Source organism: Artemia sp. Qi Xiang Cuo, chromosome 8 (assembly GCF_049724085.1).
Source record: "Artemia sp. Qi Xiang Cuo chromosome 8, ASM4972408v1, whole genome shotgun sequence".
Taxonomy (NCBI): domain Eukaryota; kingdom Metazoa; phylum Arthropoda; class Branchiopoda; order Anostraca; family Artemiidae; genus Artemia; species Artemia sp. Qi Xiang Cuo.
In genome coordinates, this window is record NC_142801.1 from 13,892,587 (window position 1) to 13,911,296 (window position 18,710).

At 35.1% G+C, this 18,710-nt stretch overlaps 1 protein-coding gene across 6 annotated transcripts in view; it reads right to left on the reverse strand.

Moving 5' to 3' along the window:
• The window catches only part of LOC148949182 (uncharacterized), a 235,625-nt gene that overhangs the window by 26,370 nt on the left and 190,545 nt on the right, over nt 1-18,710 (reverse strand). The window lies entirely within an intron of this gene.

The following is an 18,710-nucleotide window of genomic DNA, read 5'->3' on the forward strand; positions in this document are numbered from 1 at the left end:
CCATTAAAAGTCCGATTAGTCCACAAATTTATTGTGGACTAAGAATGTTCAGTATTGCAAACGAGCTATGGGCATAATTTAGGATCCTTACTCCTAAGACTAAAGGTCCATTAAAAAGTCCGATTAGTCCACAAATTTATTGTGGACTAAGAATGTTCAGTATTGCAAACGAGCTATGGGCATAATTTAGGATCCTTACTCCTAAGACTAGAGGTCCATTAAAAAGTCCGATTAGTCCACAAATTTATTGTTGACTAAGAATGTTCAGTATTGCAAACGAGCTATGGGCATAATTTAGGATCCTTACTCCTAAGACTAGAGGTCCATTAAAAAGTCCGATTAGTCCACAAATTTATTGTGGACTAAGAATGTTCAGTATTGCAAACGAGCTATGGGCATAATTTATGATCCTTACTCCTAAGACTAAAGGTCCATTAAAAGTCCGATTAGTCCACAAATTTATTGTGGACTAAGAATGTTCAGTATTGCAAACGAGCTATGGGCATAATTTAGGATCCTTACTCCTAAGACTAAAGGTCCATTAAAAAGTCCGATTAGTCCAAAAAATTATTGTGGACTAAGAATGTTCAGTATTGCAAACGAGCTATGGGCATAATATAGGATCCTTACTCCTAAGACTAAAGGTCCATTAAAAGTCCGATTAGTCCACAAATTTATTGTGGACTAAGAATGTTCAGTATTGCAAACGAGCTATGGGCATAATTTAGGATCCTTACTCCTAAGACTAAAGGTCCATTAAAAGTCCGATTAGTCCACAAATTTATTGTGGACTAAGAATGTTCAGTATTGCAAACGAGCTATGGGCATAATTTAGGATCCTTAATCCTAAGACTAAAGGTCCATTAAATAGTCCGATTAGTCCAAAAATTTATTGTGGACTAAGAATGTTCAGTATTGCAAACGAGCTATGGGCATAATTTAGGATCCTTACTCCTAAGACTATAGGTCCATTCAAAAGTCCGATTAGTCCAAAAATTTATTGTGGACTAAGAATGTTCAGTATTGCAAACGAGCTATGGGCATAATTTAGGATCCTTACTCCTAAGACTAAAGGTCCATTAAAAAGTCCGATTAGCCCACAAATTTATTGTGGACTAAGAATGTTCAGTATTGCAAACGAGCTATGGGCATAATTTAGGATCCTTACTCCTAAGACTAAAGGTCCATTAAAAGTCCGATTAGTCCACAAATTTATTGTGGACTAAGAATGTTCAGTATTGCAAACGAGCTATGGGCATAATTTAGGATCCTTACTCCTAAGACTAAAGGTCCATTAAAAGTCCGATTAGTCCACAAATTTATTGTGGACTAAGAATGTTCAGTATTGCAAACGAGCTATGGGCATAATTTAAGATCCTTACTCCTAAGACTAAAGGTCCATTAAAAAGTCCTATTAGTCCACAAATTTATTGTGGACTAAGAATGTTCAGTATTGCAAACGAGCTATGGGCATAATTTATGATCCTTACTCCTAAGACTAAAGGTCCATTAAAAAGTCCGATTAGTCCACAAATTTATTGTGGACTAAGAATGTTCAGTATTGCAAACGAGCTATGGGCATAATTTAGGATCCTTACTCCTAAGACTAAAGGTCCATTAAAAGTCCGATTAGTCCACAAATTTATTGTGGACTAAGAATGTTCAGTAGTGCAAACGAGCTATGGGCATAATTTAAGATCCTGACTCCTAAGACTAACGGTCCAATAAAAAGTCCGATGAGTCCACACCTTTATAGTTGACTCAGAAGGTTTAGTAGTACACCCGAGCTATGGGCAGTATTTAGGATCCTTACTCCTACGACTAGTGGTCAATTAACAAGTCAGATAAGTCCAAAAATTTATTGTGGACTAAGAATGTTCAGTATTGCAAACGAGCTATGGGCATAATTTAGGATCCTTACTCATAAGAATAAAGGTCCATTAAAAAGTCCAATTAGTCCACAAATTTATTGTGTACTAGCAATGTTCAATATTGCAAACGAGCTATGGGCATAATTTAGGATCCTTACTCCTAAGACTAAAGGTCCATTAAAAAGTCCGATTAGTCCACAAATTTATTGTGGACTAAGAATGTTCAATATTACAAACGAACTATGGACATCATTTAGGATCCTTACTCTTAAGACTAAAGGTCCATTAAAAAGTCCAATTAGTCCACAAATTTATTGTGTACTAGCAATGTTCAATATTGCAAACGAGCTATGGGCGTAATTTAGGATCCTTACTCCTAAGACTAAAGGTCCACTAAAAAGTCCGATTAGTCCACAAATTTATTGTGTACTAACAATGTTCAATATTGCAAACGAGCTATGGGCGTACTTTAGGATACTTACTCCTAAGACTAAAGGTCCATTAAAAAGTCCGATTAGTCCACAAATTTATTGTGGACTAAGAATGTTCAGTATTGCAAACGAGCTATGGGCGTAATTTAGGATCCTTACTCCTAAGACTAAAGGTCCATTAAAAGTCCGATTAGTCCACAAATTTATTGTGGACTAAGAATGTTCAGTATTGCAAACGAGCTATGGGCTTAATTTAGGATCCTTACTCCTAAGACTAAAGGTCCATTAAAAAGTCCGACTAGTCCACAAATTTATTGTGGACTAAGAATGTTCAGTATTGCAAACGAGCTATGGGCATAATTTAGGATCCTTAATCCTAAGACTAAAGGTCCATTAAAAAGTCCGATTAGTCCACAAATTTATTGTGGACTAAGAATGTTCAGTATTGCAAACGAGCTATGGGCATAATTTAGGATCCTTATTCCTAAGACTAAAGGTCCATTAAAAGTCCGATTAGTCCACAAATTTATTGTGGACTAAGAATGTTCAGTATTGCAAACGAGCTATGGGCATAATTTAGGATCCTTACTCCTAAGACTAAAGGTCCATTAAAAGTCCGATTAGTCCACAAATTTATTGTGGACTAAGAATGTTCAGTATTGCAAACGAGCTATGGGCATAATTTAGGATCCTTACTCCTAAGACTAGAGGTCCATTCAAAAGTCCGATTAGTCCACAAATTTATTGTGGACTAAGAATGTTCAGTATTGCAAACGAGCTATGGGCATAATTTAGGATCCTTACTCCTAAGACTAAAGGTCCATTAAAAGTCCGATTAGTCCACAAATTTATTGTGGACTAAGAATGTTCAGTATTGCAAACGAGCTATGGGCATAATTTAGGATCCTTACTCCTAAGAATAAAGGTCCATTAAAAAGTCCGATTAGTCCAAAAATTTATTGTGGACTAAGAATGTTCAGTATTGCAAACGAGCTATGGGCATAATTTAGGATCCTTACTCCTAAGACTAGAGGTCCATTAAAAAGTCCGATTAGTCCACAAATTTATTGTTGACTAAGAATGTTCAGTATTGCAAACGAGCTATGGGCATAATTTAGGATCCTTACTCCTAAGACAACAGGTCCATTAAAAAGTCCGATTAGCCCACAAATTTATTGTGGACTAAGAATGTTCAGTATTGCAAACGAGCTATGGGCATAATTTAGGATCCTTACTCCTAAGACTAAAGGTCCATTAAAAAGTCCGATTAGTCCACAAATTTATTGTGGACTAAGAATGTTCACTATTGCAAACGAGCTATGGGCATAATTTAGGATCCTTACTCCTAAGACTAAAGGTCCATTAAAAAGTCCGATTAGTCCACAAATTTATTGTGGACTAAGAATGTTCAGTATTGCAAACGAGCTATGGGCATAATTTAAGATCCTTACTCCTAAGACTAAAGGTCCATTAAAAAGTCCGATTAGCCCACAAATTTATTGTGGACTAAGAATGTTCAGTATTGCAAACGAGCTATGGGCATAATTTATGATCCTTACTCCTAAGACTAAAGGTCCATTAAAAAGTCCGATTAGTCCACAAATTTATTGTGGACTAAGAATGTTCAGTATTGCAAACGAGCTATGGGCATAATTTAGGATCCTTACTCCTAAGACTAAAGGTCCATTAAAAGTCCGATTAGTCCACAAATTTATTGTGGACTAAGAATGTTCAGTATTGCAAACGAGCTATGGGCATAATTTATGATCCTTACTCCTAAGACTAAAGGTCCATTAAAAAGTCCGATTAGTCCACAAATTTATTGTGGACTAAGAATGTTTATTATTGCAAACGAGCTATGGGCGTAATTTAGGATCCTTACTCCTAAGACTAAAGGTCCATTAAATAGTCCGATTTGCCCAAAAAGTTATTGTGGAATTAGAATTTTTAGTATTGCAAACGAGCTCTGGTCATAATTTAGGATCCTTATTCCTTAGACTAAAGGTCCATTAAAAAGGCCAATTTGCCCACAAATTTAGTGTGGACTAAGAATGTTCAGTATTGCAAACGAGCTATGGGCATAATTTAGGATCCTTACTCCTAAGACTAAAGGTCCATTAAAAGTCCGATTAGTCCACAAATTTATTGTGGACTAAGAATGTTCAGTATTACAAACGAGCTATGGGCATAATTTAGGATCCTTACTCCTAAGACTAAAGGTCCATTAAAAAGTCCGATTAGTCCACAAATTTATTGTGGACTAAGAATGTTCAGTATTGCAAACGAGCTATGGGCATAATTTAGGATCCTTACTCCTAAGACTAAAGGTCGATTAAAAAGTCCTATTAGTCCACAAATTTATTGTGTACTAGCAATGTTCAATATTGCAAACGAGCTATGGGCGTAATTTAGGATCCTTACTCCTAAGACTAAAGGTCCATTAAAAAGTCCGATTAGTCCACAAATTTATTGTGGACTAAGAATGTTTAGTATTGCAAACGAGCTATGGGCATAATTTAGGATCCTTACTCCTAAGACTAAAGGTCCATTAAAAGTCCGATTAGTCCACAAATTTATTGTGGACTAAGAATATTCAATACTGCAAACGAACTATGGACATAATTTAGGATCCTTACTCCTAAGACTAAAGGTCCATTAAAAAGTCCGATTAGTCCACAAATTTATTGTGGACTAAGAATGTTCAGTATTGCAAACGAGCTATGGGCCTAATTTAGGATCCTTACTCCTAAGACTAAAGGTCCATTAAAAAGTCCAATTAGTCCACAAATTTATTGTGTACTAGCAATGTTCAATATTGCAAACGAGCTATGGGCGTAATTTAGGATCCTTACTCCTAAGACTAAAGGTCCATTAAAAAGTCCGATTAGTCCACAAATTTATTGTGGACTAAGAATGTTTAGTATTGCAAACGAGCTATGGGCTTAATTTAGGATCCTTACTCCTAAGACTAAAGGTCCATTAAAAAGTCCGATTAGTCCACAAATTTATTGTGGACTAAGAATATTCAATACTGCAAACGAGCTATGGTCATAATTTAGGATCCTTACTCCTAAGACTAAAGGTCCATTAAAAAGTCCGATTAGTCCACAAATTTATTGTGGACTAAGAATGTTCAGTATTGCAAACGAGCTATGGGCATAATTTAGGATCCTTACTCCTAAGACTATAGGTCCATTAACAAGTCCGATTAGTCCACAAATTTATTGTGGACTAAGAATGTTTAGTATTGCAAACGAGCTATGGTCTTAATTTAGGATCCTTACTCCTAAGACTAAAGGTCCATTAAAAAGTCCGATTAGTCCACAAATTTATTGTGGACTAAGAATGTTTAGTATTGCAAACGAGCTATGGGCATAATTTAGGATCCTTACTCCTAAGAGTAAAGGTCCATTAAAAAGTCCGATTAGTCCACAAATTTATTGTGGACTAAGAATATTCAATACTGCAAACGAGCTATGGACATAATTTAGGATCCTTACTCCTAAGACTAAAGGTCCATTAAAAGTCCGATTAGTCCACAAATTTATTGTGGACTAAGAATGTTCAGTATTGCAAACGAGCTATGGGCATAATTTAGGATCCTTACTCCTAAGACTAAAGGTCCATTAAAAAGTCCGATTTGTCCACAAATTTATTGTGGACTAAGAATGTTCAGTATTGCAAACGAGCTATGGGCATAATTTAGGATCCTTACTCCTAAGACTAAAGGTCCATTAAAAAGTCCGATTAGTCCACAAATTTATTGTGGACTAAGAATGTTTAGTAGTGCAAACGAGCTATGGGCATAATTTAGGATCCTTACTCCTAAGACTAAAGGTCCATTAAAAAGTCCAATTAGTCCACAAATTTATTGTGGACTAAGAATGTTAAGTAATGAAAACGAGCTATGGGCCTAATTTAGGATCCTTACTCCTAAGACTAAAGGTCCATTAAAAAGTCCAATTAGTCCACAAATTTATTGTGTACTAGCAATGTTCAATATTGCAAACGAGCTATGGGCGTAATTTAGGATCCTTACTCCTAAGACTAAAGGTCCATAAAAAGTCCGATTAGTCCACAAATTTATTGTGGACTAAGAATGTTTAGTATTGCAAACGAGCTATGGGCGTAATTTAGGATCCTTACTCCTAAGACTAAAGGTCCATTAAAAAGTCCAATTAGTCCACAAATTTATTGTGGACTAAGAATCTTCAATACTGCAAACGAACTATGGACATAATTTAGGATCCTTACTCCTAAGACTAAAGGTCCATTAAAAAGTCCGATTAGTCCACAAATTTATTGTGGACTAAGAATGTTCAGTATTGCAAACGAGCTATGGGCCTAATTTAGGATCCTTACTCCTAAGACTAAAGGTCCATTAAAAAGTCCGATTAGTCCACAAATTTATTGTGTACTATCAATGTTCAATATTGCAAACGAGCTATGGGCTTAATTTAGGATCCTTACTCCTAAGACTAAAGGTCCATTAAAAAGTCCGATTAGTCCACAAATTTATTGTGGACTAAGAATGTTGAGTATTGCAAACGAGCTATGGGCATAATTTAGGATCCTTACTCCTAAGATTAAAGGTCCATTAAAAAGTCCGATTAGTCCACAAATTTATTGTGGACTAAGAATATTCAATACTGCAAACGAGCTATGGGCATAATTTAGGATCCTTACTCCTAAGACTAAAGGTCCATTAAAAAGTCCGATTAGTCCACAAATTTATTGTGGACTAAGAATGTTCAGTCTTGCAAACGAGCTATGGGCATAATTTAGGATCCTTACTCCTAAGACTAAAGGTCCATTAAAAAGTCCGATTAGTCCACAAATTTATTGTGGACTAAGAATGTTTAGTATTGCAAACGAGCTATGGGCATAATTTAGGATCCTTACTCCTAAGACTAAAGGTCCATTAAAAAGTCCGATTAGTCCACAAATTTATTGTGGACTAAGAATGTTTAGTATTGCAAACGAGCTATGGGCATAATTTAGGATCCTTACTCCTAAGAGTAAAGGTCCATTAAAAAGTCCGATTAGTCCACAAATTTATTGTGGACTAAGAATATTCAATACTGCAAACGAGCTATGGACATAATTTAGGATCCTTACTCCTAAGACTAAAGGTCCATTAAAAAGTCCGATTAGTCCACAAATTTATTGTGGACTAAGAATGTTCAGTATTGCAAACGAGCTATGGGCATAATTTATGATCCTTACTCCTAAGACTAAAGGTCAATTAAAAAGTCCGATTAGTCCACAACTTTATTGTGGACTAAGAATGTTCAGTATTGCAAACGAGCTATGTGCATAATTTATGATCCTTCCTCCTAAGACTATAGGTCCATTAAAAAGTCCGATTAGTCCACAAATTTATTGTGGACTAAGAATTTTCAGTATTGCAAACGAGCTATGGGCATAATTTATGATCCTTACTACTAAGACTATCGGTCCATTAAAAAGTCCGATTAGTCCACAAATTTATTGTGGACTAAGAATGTTCAGTAGTGCAAACGAGCTATGGGCATAATATATGATCCTTACTCCTAAGACTATAGGTCCATTAAAAAGTCCGACTAGTCCACAAATTTATTGTGGACTAAGAATGTTCAGTATTGCAAACGAGCTCTGGGCATAATTTATGATCATTACTCCTAAGACTAAAGGTCCATTAAAAAGTCCGATTAGTCCACAAATTTATTGTGGACTAAGAATGTTCAGTATTGCAAACGAGCTATGGGCATAATTTAGGATCCTTACTCCTAAGACTAAAGGTCCATTAAAAGTCCGATTAGTCCACAAATTTATTGTGGACTAAGAATGTTCAGTATTGCAAACGAGCTATGGGCATAATTTAGGATCCTTACTCCTAAGACTAAAGGTCCATTAAAAAGTCCGATTAGTCCACAAATTTATTGTGGACTAAGAATGTTCAGTATTACAAACGAGCTATGGGCATAATTTAGGATCCTTACTCCTAAGACTAAAGGTCCATAAAAAGTCCGATTAGTCCACAAATTTATTGTGGACTAAGAATGTTCAGTATTGCAAACGAGCTATGGGCCTAATTTAGGATCCTTACTCTTAAGACTAAAGGTCCATTAAAAAGTCCAATTAGTCCACAAATTTATTGTGTACTAGGAATGTTCAATATTGCAAACGAGCTATGGGCCTAATTTAGGATCCTTACTCCTAAGACTAAAGGTCCATTAAAAGTCCGATTAGTCCACAAATTTATTGTGGACTAAGAATGTTGAGTATTGCAAACGAGCTATGGGCATAAATTAGGATCCTTACTCCTAAGACTACAGGTCCATTAAAAAGTCCAATTAGCCCACAAATTTATTGTGGACTAATAATCTTCAATACTGCAAACGAACTATGGACATAATTTAGGATCCTTACTCCTAAGACTAAAGGTCAATTAAAAAGTCCGATTAGTCCACAAATTTATTGTGGACTAAGAATGTTCAGTAGTGCAAACGAGCTATGGGCCTAATTTAGGATCCTTACTCCTAAGACTAAAGGTCCATTAAAAAGTCCAATTAGTCCACAAATTTATTGTGTACTAGCAATGTTCACTATTGCAAACGAGCTATGGTCGTAATTTAGGATCCTTACTCCTAAGACTAAAGGTCCATTAAAAAGTCCGATTAGTCCACAAATTTATTGTGGACTAAGAATGTTTATTATTTCAAACGAGCTATGGTCCTAATTTAGGATCCTTACTCATAAGACTAAAGGTCCATTAAAAAGTCCGATTATTCCACAAATTTATTGTGGACTAAGAATATTCACTAATTCAAACGAGCTATGGACATAATATAGGATCCTTACTCCTAAGACTACAGGTCCAGTAAAAAGTCAGATTAGTCCACAAATTTATTGTGGACTAAGAATATTCAATATTGCAAACGAGCTATGGGCATAATTTAGGATCCTTACTCCTAAGACTAAAGGTCCATTAAAAAGTCCGATTAGTCCACAAATTTATTGTGGACTAAGAATGTTTAGTATTGCAAACGAGCTATGGGCATAATTTAGGATCCTTACTCCTAAGACTAAAGGTCCATTAAAAAGTCCGATTAGTCCACAAATTTATTGTGGACTAAGAATGTTTAGTATTGCAAACGAGCTATGGGCATACTTTAGGATCCTTACTCCTAAGACTAAAGGTCCATTAAAAGTCCGATTAGTCCACAAATTTATTGTGGACTAAGAATGTTTAGTATTGCAAACGAGCTATGGCTATAATTTAGGATCCTTACTCCTAAGACTAAAGGTCCATTAAAAAGTCCGATTAGTCCACAAATTTATTGTGGACTAAGAATATTCAATACTGCAAACGAGCTATGGGCATAATTTAGGATCCTTACTCCTAAGACTAAAGGTCCATTAAAAAGTCAGATTAGTCCACAAATTTATTGTGGACTAAGAATTTTCAGTATTGCAAACGAGCTATGGTCGTAATTTAGGATCCTTACTCCTAAGACTACAGGTCCATTAAAAAGTCCGATTAGTCCACAAATTTATTGTGGACTAAGAATGTTTAGTATTGCACACGAGCTATGGGCGTAATTTAGGATCCTTACTCCTAAGACTAAAGGTCCATTAAAAAGTCCGATTAGCCCACAAATTTATTGTGGACTAAGAATATTCAATACTGCAAACGAGCTATGGACATAATTTAGGATCCTTACTCCTAAGACTAAAGGTCCATAAAAAAGTCCGATTAGTCCACAAATATATTGTGGACTAAGAATGTTTAGTATTGCAAACGAGCTATGGGCATAATTTAGGATCCTTACTCCTAAGACTAAAGGTCCATTAAAAAGTCCGATTAGTCCACAAATTTATTGTGGACTAAGAATATTCAATACTGCAAACGAGCTATGGACATAATTTAGGATCCTTACTCCTAAGACTAAAGGTCCATTAAAAAGTCCGATTAGCCCACAAATTTATTGTGGAATAAGAATATTGAATACTGCAAACGAGCTATGGACATAATTTAGGATCCTTACTCCTAAGACTAAAGGTCCATTAAAAAGTCCGATTAGTCCACAAATTTATTGTGGACTAAGAATATTCAATACTGCAAACGAGCTATGGGCATAATTTAGGATCCTTACTCCTAAGACTAAAGGTCCATTAAAAAGTCCGATTAGTCCACAAATTTATTGTGGACTAAGAATATTCAATACTGCAAACGAGCTATGGTCATAATTTAAGATCCTTACTCCTAAGACTAAAGGTCCATTAAAAAGTCCGATTAGTCCACAAATTTATTGTGGACTAAGAATGTTCAGTATTGCAAACGAGCTATGGGCATAATTTAGGATCCTTACTCCTAAGACTAAAGGTCCATTAAAAAGTCCGATTAGTCCACAAAGTTATTGTGGACTAGGAATGTTCAGTATTGCAAACGAGCTATGGGCGTAATTTAGGATCCTTACTCCTAAGACTAAAGGTCCATTAAAAAGTCCGATTAGTCCACAAATTTATTGTGGACTAAGAATGTTTAGTATTGCAAACGAGCTATGGGCATAATTTAGGATCCTTACTCCTAAGACTAAAGGTCCATTAAAAAGTCCGATTAGCCCACAAATTTATTGTGGACTAAGAATATTCAATACTGCAAACGAGCTATGGACATAATTTAGGATCCTTACTCCTAAGACTAAAGGTCCATTAAAAGTCCGATTAGTCCACAAATTTATTGTGGACTAAGAATGTTTAGTATTGCAAACGAGCTATGGACATAATTTAGGATCCTTACTCCTAAGACTAAAGGTCCATTAAAAAGTCCGATTAGTCCACAAATTTATTGTGGACTAAGAATATTCAATACTGCAAACGAGCTATGGACATAATTTAGGATCCTTACTCCTAAGACTAAAGTATCTTATCCTCGGAGGGGCATTTTTTGGATCTTTCTACCCTTTTGATTAAAATCGACACTCTGAAAATCTTGATTCAGTGCCAAAAGGGGCTGCAATGGGACCCTGAGCATTGAAGAAAAAGGAGGGTCTTCTTCAGATCATTTTTGGTTCTCAAGCGGCTTCCATCATATAAAGGATATTTTTTATTTATTTTAAGTTTTAATTTATCTATGTACGTAAAATCGCGTTATTAAAAAAAATAATCCTGAGATAAAACGACAAATCAATAGGTTCTGAAGTACTGCAATCATTTAAAGCGTAAAATATATACCACCCAATCTTTAACTTTTGTGAGCTCATTCACCTTAGGCATTTATGAACGATTTTTTAAATTTCAACCTTAGATTGTTTATTAAATGTTTTTTATGTAGCAGAATACTTTATAAATAAAGGACAAATATAAAATTAATTTAATCGACTTAACAGTCAGTCAAAACATTTTACTTTAAATAATCATTTTTACTAGTTCCCACCAATCAATAATCACTACAAGCAGTCTAAAGTACGATCGCGGACCACTATTTACATTAGAAATTCCAAGAAAACTTTAGCCTTATTATAGTAAATGTTTATCCTGGTTGCGAAGTAGGGAAGACATAGTAAAGAACGAACTATGGCCCATAGTAACCAAAACCTGTCAAGTGAGAAAAATAACCGTTTGAAGCTTATTCTGGAATGGTAACCATGATTTCGATTTACATTAATGGAATAACAGCCAAAAAACTCTCAAAAATAGTGTCGGAACGAAATAAAAACTTCACCATTAGAATCACCATAGAATCAACCTTGATTTCGATTTATCTTAATGGGATATATTTATTGCGAAAACTAAAATTTATGGAAATTTCGAAAAACAGCCCAAAAACTTTCAAAAATAGTGTCGGAACGAAACAAAAACTGAGCCATTAGAATCACCATAGAGTCAACCATGATTTCGATTTACATTAATGGAATAACAGCCAAAAAACTCTCAAAAATAGTGTCGGAACGAAATAAAAACTTCACCATTAGAATCACCATAGAATCAACCTTGATTTCGATTTATCTTAATGGGATATATTTATTGCGAAAACTAAAATTTATGGAAATTTCGAAAAACAGCCCAAAAACTTTCAAAAATAGTGTCGGAACGAAACAAAAACTGAGCCATTAGAATCACCATAGAGTCAACCATGATTTCGATTTACATTAATGGAATAACAGCCAAAAAACTCTCAAAAATAGTGTCGGAACGAAATAAAAACTTCACCATTAGAATCACCATAGAATCAACCTTGATTTCGATTTATCTTAATGGGATATATTTATTGCGAAAACTAAAATTTATGGAAATTTCGAAAAACAGCCCAAAAACTTTCAAAAATAGTGTCGGAACGAAACAAAAACTGAGCCATTAGAATCACCATAGAGTCAACCTTGATTTCGATTTATCTTAATGGAAAATGTTTATTGCGAAAACCAAAATTTATGGGAATTTTGAAATACAGCCCAAAAATTCTCAAAAATAGTATCGGAACGAAATAAAAACCTGAACCATTAGAATCACTATATAATCAACTTTGATTTCGATTTCATCTTAATGGAAAATGTTTATTGCGAAAACCAAAATTTATGGGAATTTCGAAAGACAGCACAAATACTCTCAAAAATAGTGCGGAACGAAATAAAAACTGAACCATTAGAATCACCATAGAATCAACCGTGATTTCGATTTGTCTTAATGGAATATATTTATTGCGAAAACCAAAATTTATAGGAATTTCGAAAGGCAGCCCAAAAACTCTCAAAAATAGTGTCGGAACGAAATAAAAACTGAACTATTAGAATCACCATTGAATCAACCTTGATTTCGATTTATCTTAATGGAAAATGTTTATTGCGAAAACCAAAATTTATGAAAATTTCGAAAGATAGCCCAAAAACCCTCGAAAATAGTGTCGAAACGAAATAAAACTGAACTATTAGAATCACCATTGTCGGAAACATCATACAGAAAGGTTACAGCTTCAACCTTAAAAAACAAGGCAAATCAGTTTTTTGCAGCACTGACGAGTTCTCTTCTTCTTTTTTTTTTCCTTCATTATTAGCAGGGCACAAGAACAATATAAAGAGTTGTTTAAAGGCTGATTTGAAAGGGATTTGTAACATCTATGCCTTTTGTATAATAAAACAAACAAACAAGAAAGCATTGTAATAAAATTCGGTTTGTGACACAAATCTTCATATACAAAATGATGTCACACATTGTGGTTTATGTCACTTTAGTGCGTAAAAAAATCCGTTTCCGTTTGATGTAGTTCTTTTCTTTGAGAAACTTCTTTTGTGGAAAAAATTCAAACTAATTTCTGTTTGTTTTTAATTGACAGTCTTTTTAGTTGGCTAAGAAAACCATATTTTAAATCTTTTCTATTTTCTCTATAAGAATCCAGATTTTGACTTGTATTTTAGATGTTGAGCTAAGTTTTTCAACAATTTTTAACCATAGTTGTTCTATAATGCATAGGATTGATGGGTACTGGGAAAATATTCAAATACTTGGGTTAAAAATCTGCATGGTCATTTTCGTTCCACGTAACACACCAAGCTGTCACTGGGATATTACGAACACGCCCTTGTGAAAATCTGGAAACACATAGTATCTTTTGGTTTAGCTTTACACCTCCTCAACTTTTCACGAAAAATAAAACCTAATACCCTATTCAGTTTTGGAAACATTGTATTTGGAAGTTTAAATGCAGTTTGGCCCTTTTGATTTCAATAGCAGCAGCAAAAGAACTAATACTAGTAGCCCTAGAAGTTTCAACTTAATACCCTAAGCCGTTCTTGAGATTTTACTAATACGTATTTATTGACAACCAGCATGCACATAGTTTCTTTCGATTTAGTATTAAAGTAATGTAATCTTTCCCTGAAATTTTCTACTTTATACCCTATTTGAATCCTAAGGCATCCCGCATGTGTCACTTTGACAACCTAGATGCACTTAAAATATTTTGAATTAGCTCAATAGTAGCAATAGTAGTAGTAGAATTAGTAACAGTAGCAGTAGTAGTACTGGAATTACTAGCAAAAGTGGTAGTAATATTAGTAGCCCTAAAAGATTTAGCTATGTTTTTTTTGCTGGGATATTGTTAAATAGCAACAAAGGCCACATTGCCTTTCCGTCATAAACAATAAGTAGGTAAACAGGGAAATTTTTACAGAAGACATTGGTACGCAACTTTAAATATTTCAACCCTATATCTAAGGGCCGTCCTCGGCAAAACAAACATCTATGCCTTTCGTATTATATTTATTTTCATTTTTGTTTTGCTGAAGACGGCCCTTGGATATAGGGTCGAAATATTCATTTAAAGTTGCGTTCCACTGTCTTGCCTTGGATATAGGCCACTGTCGACCCTTGGATATAGGGTCGAAACATTCATTTAAAGTTGGGTTCCACTGTCTTGTATAAAAGTTTCCCTGTTGTTCTACTTATTGTTTATGGGATATTGTTAATACATTGCTCCAATAATACACATGTACATAGTGTGTTTTGATTCAGTTAAGCATCCCTCTCAAAATGTTCTGAAAGCTTCACCTTAATACTCTAAGTATTTTCTTAGATATTGTTGATGTACCATTTTGACTACATGCATACAAATAGTGTGTTTTGACTTAGTTCAATACCGACCTCCTCTTTATCTGAAAGTTTTACCTAATAACATTAGCACTAGCAATAGTGGTAATCGTTGCAGTAGAAGCGACAGTAGGAACATTAAGAGCAGTAGTGATAGCAGTAGTAAAAGCAGTGACTGTATTCACATTGTGCCTTTTTGGTCTAGGTCAATGTCCCCTTCTCGTGCACTGGTAGTTCAACTTAATACTTCAAGCCGTTTCTGAGATATTCCTGATACACCCTCTTGATAATCTGCATGCACATAGTGTGTTTTGATTTGCTTCAAAATCCCTCTTAACAATCCCTCAAAGTTTCACCTTAAAACTCTTAGCCCTAGTAATAGTAGTACTAATAGCCATAGCAGTAGTAGTACTATTGCAAGTAATCGTAGTAGTAATATGTACATAGTACATTTTTACTGGTTCAACATCCACTTCAGCATTCCCTGAAAGTTTCAACCTAATGCTCTAAGCCGTTCCTGAGATACTTCTCATACGCCCTTTTAAAACCCTGCATACACAAAGTGTGTTTCAATTTGATTCAACCCCCCCCCCTCCGATTTTCCTGAAAACATTTCCTTGTCACCCTTAGCCTTAATAGTAGTATTATTAGCAGCAGTAGAAATAATAGTAGTATGCATATAGTACCCTAGGTTGGTTCAACCTCCCCCTCAAAATGTACTGAAAGTTTCAACTTAGTACTATAAGCTGTTCCTGAGATATAGCTGTTACGCCCTTTTCATATCCTGCACCGATATAGTGTGTTTCGATTTCGTTCAAAACTGTAAGTCACGTGTATCTTGAATTCACTGAAATGCCGACCTGTTTCTTCTGGTACTGTACTTTGTTCCTTGTGTTAAAAAGTAAATCAAGCAAAAATGACGGACACAATAACTAAATCAAAATTGAAACGAGTTGAAATTACCATGAATGAATAAATGAAACCTAAAAATGACTGACACAATGACTAAATCAAAATTAAAACGAGTTGAAATGACCATAAATGAATAAATGAAACCCAAAAATGACACACACAATGACTAAATCAAAATTAAAACGAGCTGAAATTACCGTGAATGAATAAATGAAATCTAAAAATGACGGAAACAATGACTAAATCAAAATTAAAACCAGTTGAAATTACCATGAATAAATAAATGAAACCTAAAACTGACAAACACAATGACTAAATCAAAATTAAAACGAGTTGAAATTACCATGAACGAATAAATGAAACCTAAAAATGACGGAGAGAATGACTAAATCAAAATTAAAAGGAGTTGAAATGACCATGAATGAATAAATGAAACCTAAAAATGACTCACACAATGACTAAATCAAAATAAAAACGAGTTGAAATTACCATCCATGAATGAATAAATAAAACCTAAAAATGACGGAAACAATGACAAAATTCACTTGGTGCACCTATTGATACCTTAAACGACGATTGACTTTCGCCCCTAGATTTGGCTGTGATTGAAGGGGAAATTTCTGTAATGATTCAAAATCAAAGGGAAACAAGTTTTATATACAACTAGGACTGATGAGCATGATAAAAAAGCCAAGCAAGCTGCCATGGCAAATAGTCAAAGTCCTATAAATGAATCGAAAATCGTTCAAATGGCTCAGATAACTGATATACTATTTGAATGATCCTTAATGTATACCTAACTTCCTTACTTATCTAGCCATCCTAGCCGAGTGGATTGGTGCGCTGGATTTAGGATCCTTTGTCTGACAGGACGAGGGTTCAAATCCTAGTGTATCCAGAGTCGACCCAGCTTTAAATGGGTACCTGGAGAAATCTGGGGACGATAAACAGGAAGGGTGTGTGAAAGCACAGGATGGTTGGCCAATAGCCCTCCATTGCACTTCCTGGCTTAAGGGCCAAGGAACGGAGATCAGCACCACCGGTAGGGACTTTAAAGTCCAATGCCATATTCGTTACCGTTCCCTTCCTTACTTCTGCCCTAGGATGGATGATAGACATGATCATAAAGAAGGGAAAAGAATATTTTTGTACAACTCTGAAAAAGTTATGCCAGCTTTCCCTCTCATAAACACTATCCGTCTAGGCTTTACTATAGTTAGCCAGTCTTTAATCACTTCCACCAAGTTGATAATTCAAATAACAGATTAAAATAAAAGATTTTATTCGTATGCTACCGACAAAAAAGTTGGCGAAAGTTGGGGGAGGCGTCTTGAGCATCATCAGAAAGTCCCCCATGAGGGGGAGGCAAGTGCTATAATGAACGTGGGTTTTGTGAATGTTTAACTAGAAATAATGGTAACTTTTTAGCTGAGATTCTTTAGCAGCATGCAAAAAAGCACTCTGCCATCTATCTTCATTAACTAAAAAACTTTTTCCACAAAATAAGTTTTTCAAAGAAAAGCAAAGAACTCCATTAAACAAAAAATGAGCAATAATAAAATCAAATAATCTACCAAGCGTGAAATTACCACAAATCAGCATCGATAAATAAATAAAACCCAAAATGAGCAGAAATGAACATAAGTTGGGGGCAAAACCCCTATGCCTTCCCAAGGCCAGAATAAAATTTGCACTTTACAGAAAAAATACAAATGAATGTGCATTGTCAGTTTAATATACATATACTGATATTTAGTAACCAAATGTTAATATTATTTGATTTATTAAAGTTATAAAAGTAAAAACATTTCTATTTTTTCAGTAAAGTGCAAATTTTGTTCTGGCCTTGGGAAGGCATAGGGTTTTTGCGCCCAACCTATATTAATTTCTGCTCGTTTTGACTTTGAATCGGTTATTTATTGTAATTTCTGTTCGTTTTGGGTTTCATTTATTTATCGATGCTGATTTGTGGTAGTTTCACGCTTGGTAGATTATTTGATTTTATTTTTGCTCATTTTTTGTTTAATGGAGTTCTTTACTTTTCTTTGAAAAACTTATTTTGTGGAACAAGTTTTTTTAGTTAATGAAGTTAGATGGCAGAGTGCTTTTTTGCATTATGCTGCTAAAGAATCTCAGCTAAAAAGTCTCAGCTAAATGGCTATCTCAAAATTCAAAGGGCTAGTTCTTTGAATTTTCAATCGAATGAGCCCCTTTTGAAGTTTCTACGACAACACCTTCTATAAAAACCTTATATATCCCCAGGGCATAACTTAAAACCCTTGCCCTGAGGGTTATGAGGGAGTGTCCTCCTCAAACACATATTTTCTATCTGGAAATCAACTACATTGAACAAAATATCTATATCCAATTTTTGATTAGATGTTTTTGGGGGAATGATGGGCGTGGGGGGGGCTAGTTGCCCTCCAATCACTTTCGACTATTAAAAAGGGCACTGGACCTTTAAATTTCCAATCGAACGAGCCTTTCTTAAAGTTTCTACGACAAGGCCTTCTATAAAAACCTTATATCCCCCTAGGGCATAACTTAAAACCCTTTTAGGGAGTGTCCTCCTCTAAAAGATATTTTATATCTGGAAATCAACTACGCTGAACAAAATAGCTATCTGAAAATTTTGATTGGATGTGTTTGGGGGAATGATGGGCGGGGGGGGGGGCGGGGGTAGATGCCCTCCAATCACTTTCGCCTATTAAAAAGGGCACTAGCCTTTTGAATTTCCAATCGAATTAGCCTTTTTTGAAGTTTCTACGACAACACCTTATATAAAAACCTTATATGCCCCCAGGGCACAACTTAAAACCCATGCCCCGAGGGTTGTGGGGGTGTGTCCTCCTCAAAAAGTTATTTCCTATCTGGAAATAAACTACGCTGAACAAAATGGCTATCGCAAAATTTTGATTGGATGTGTTTG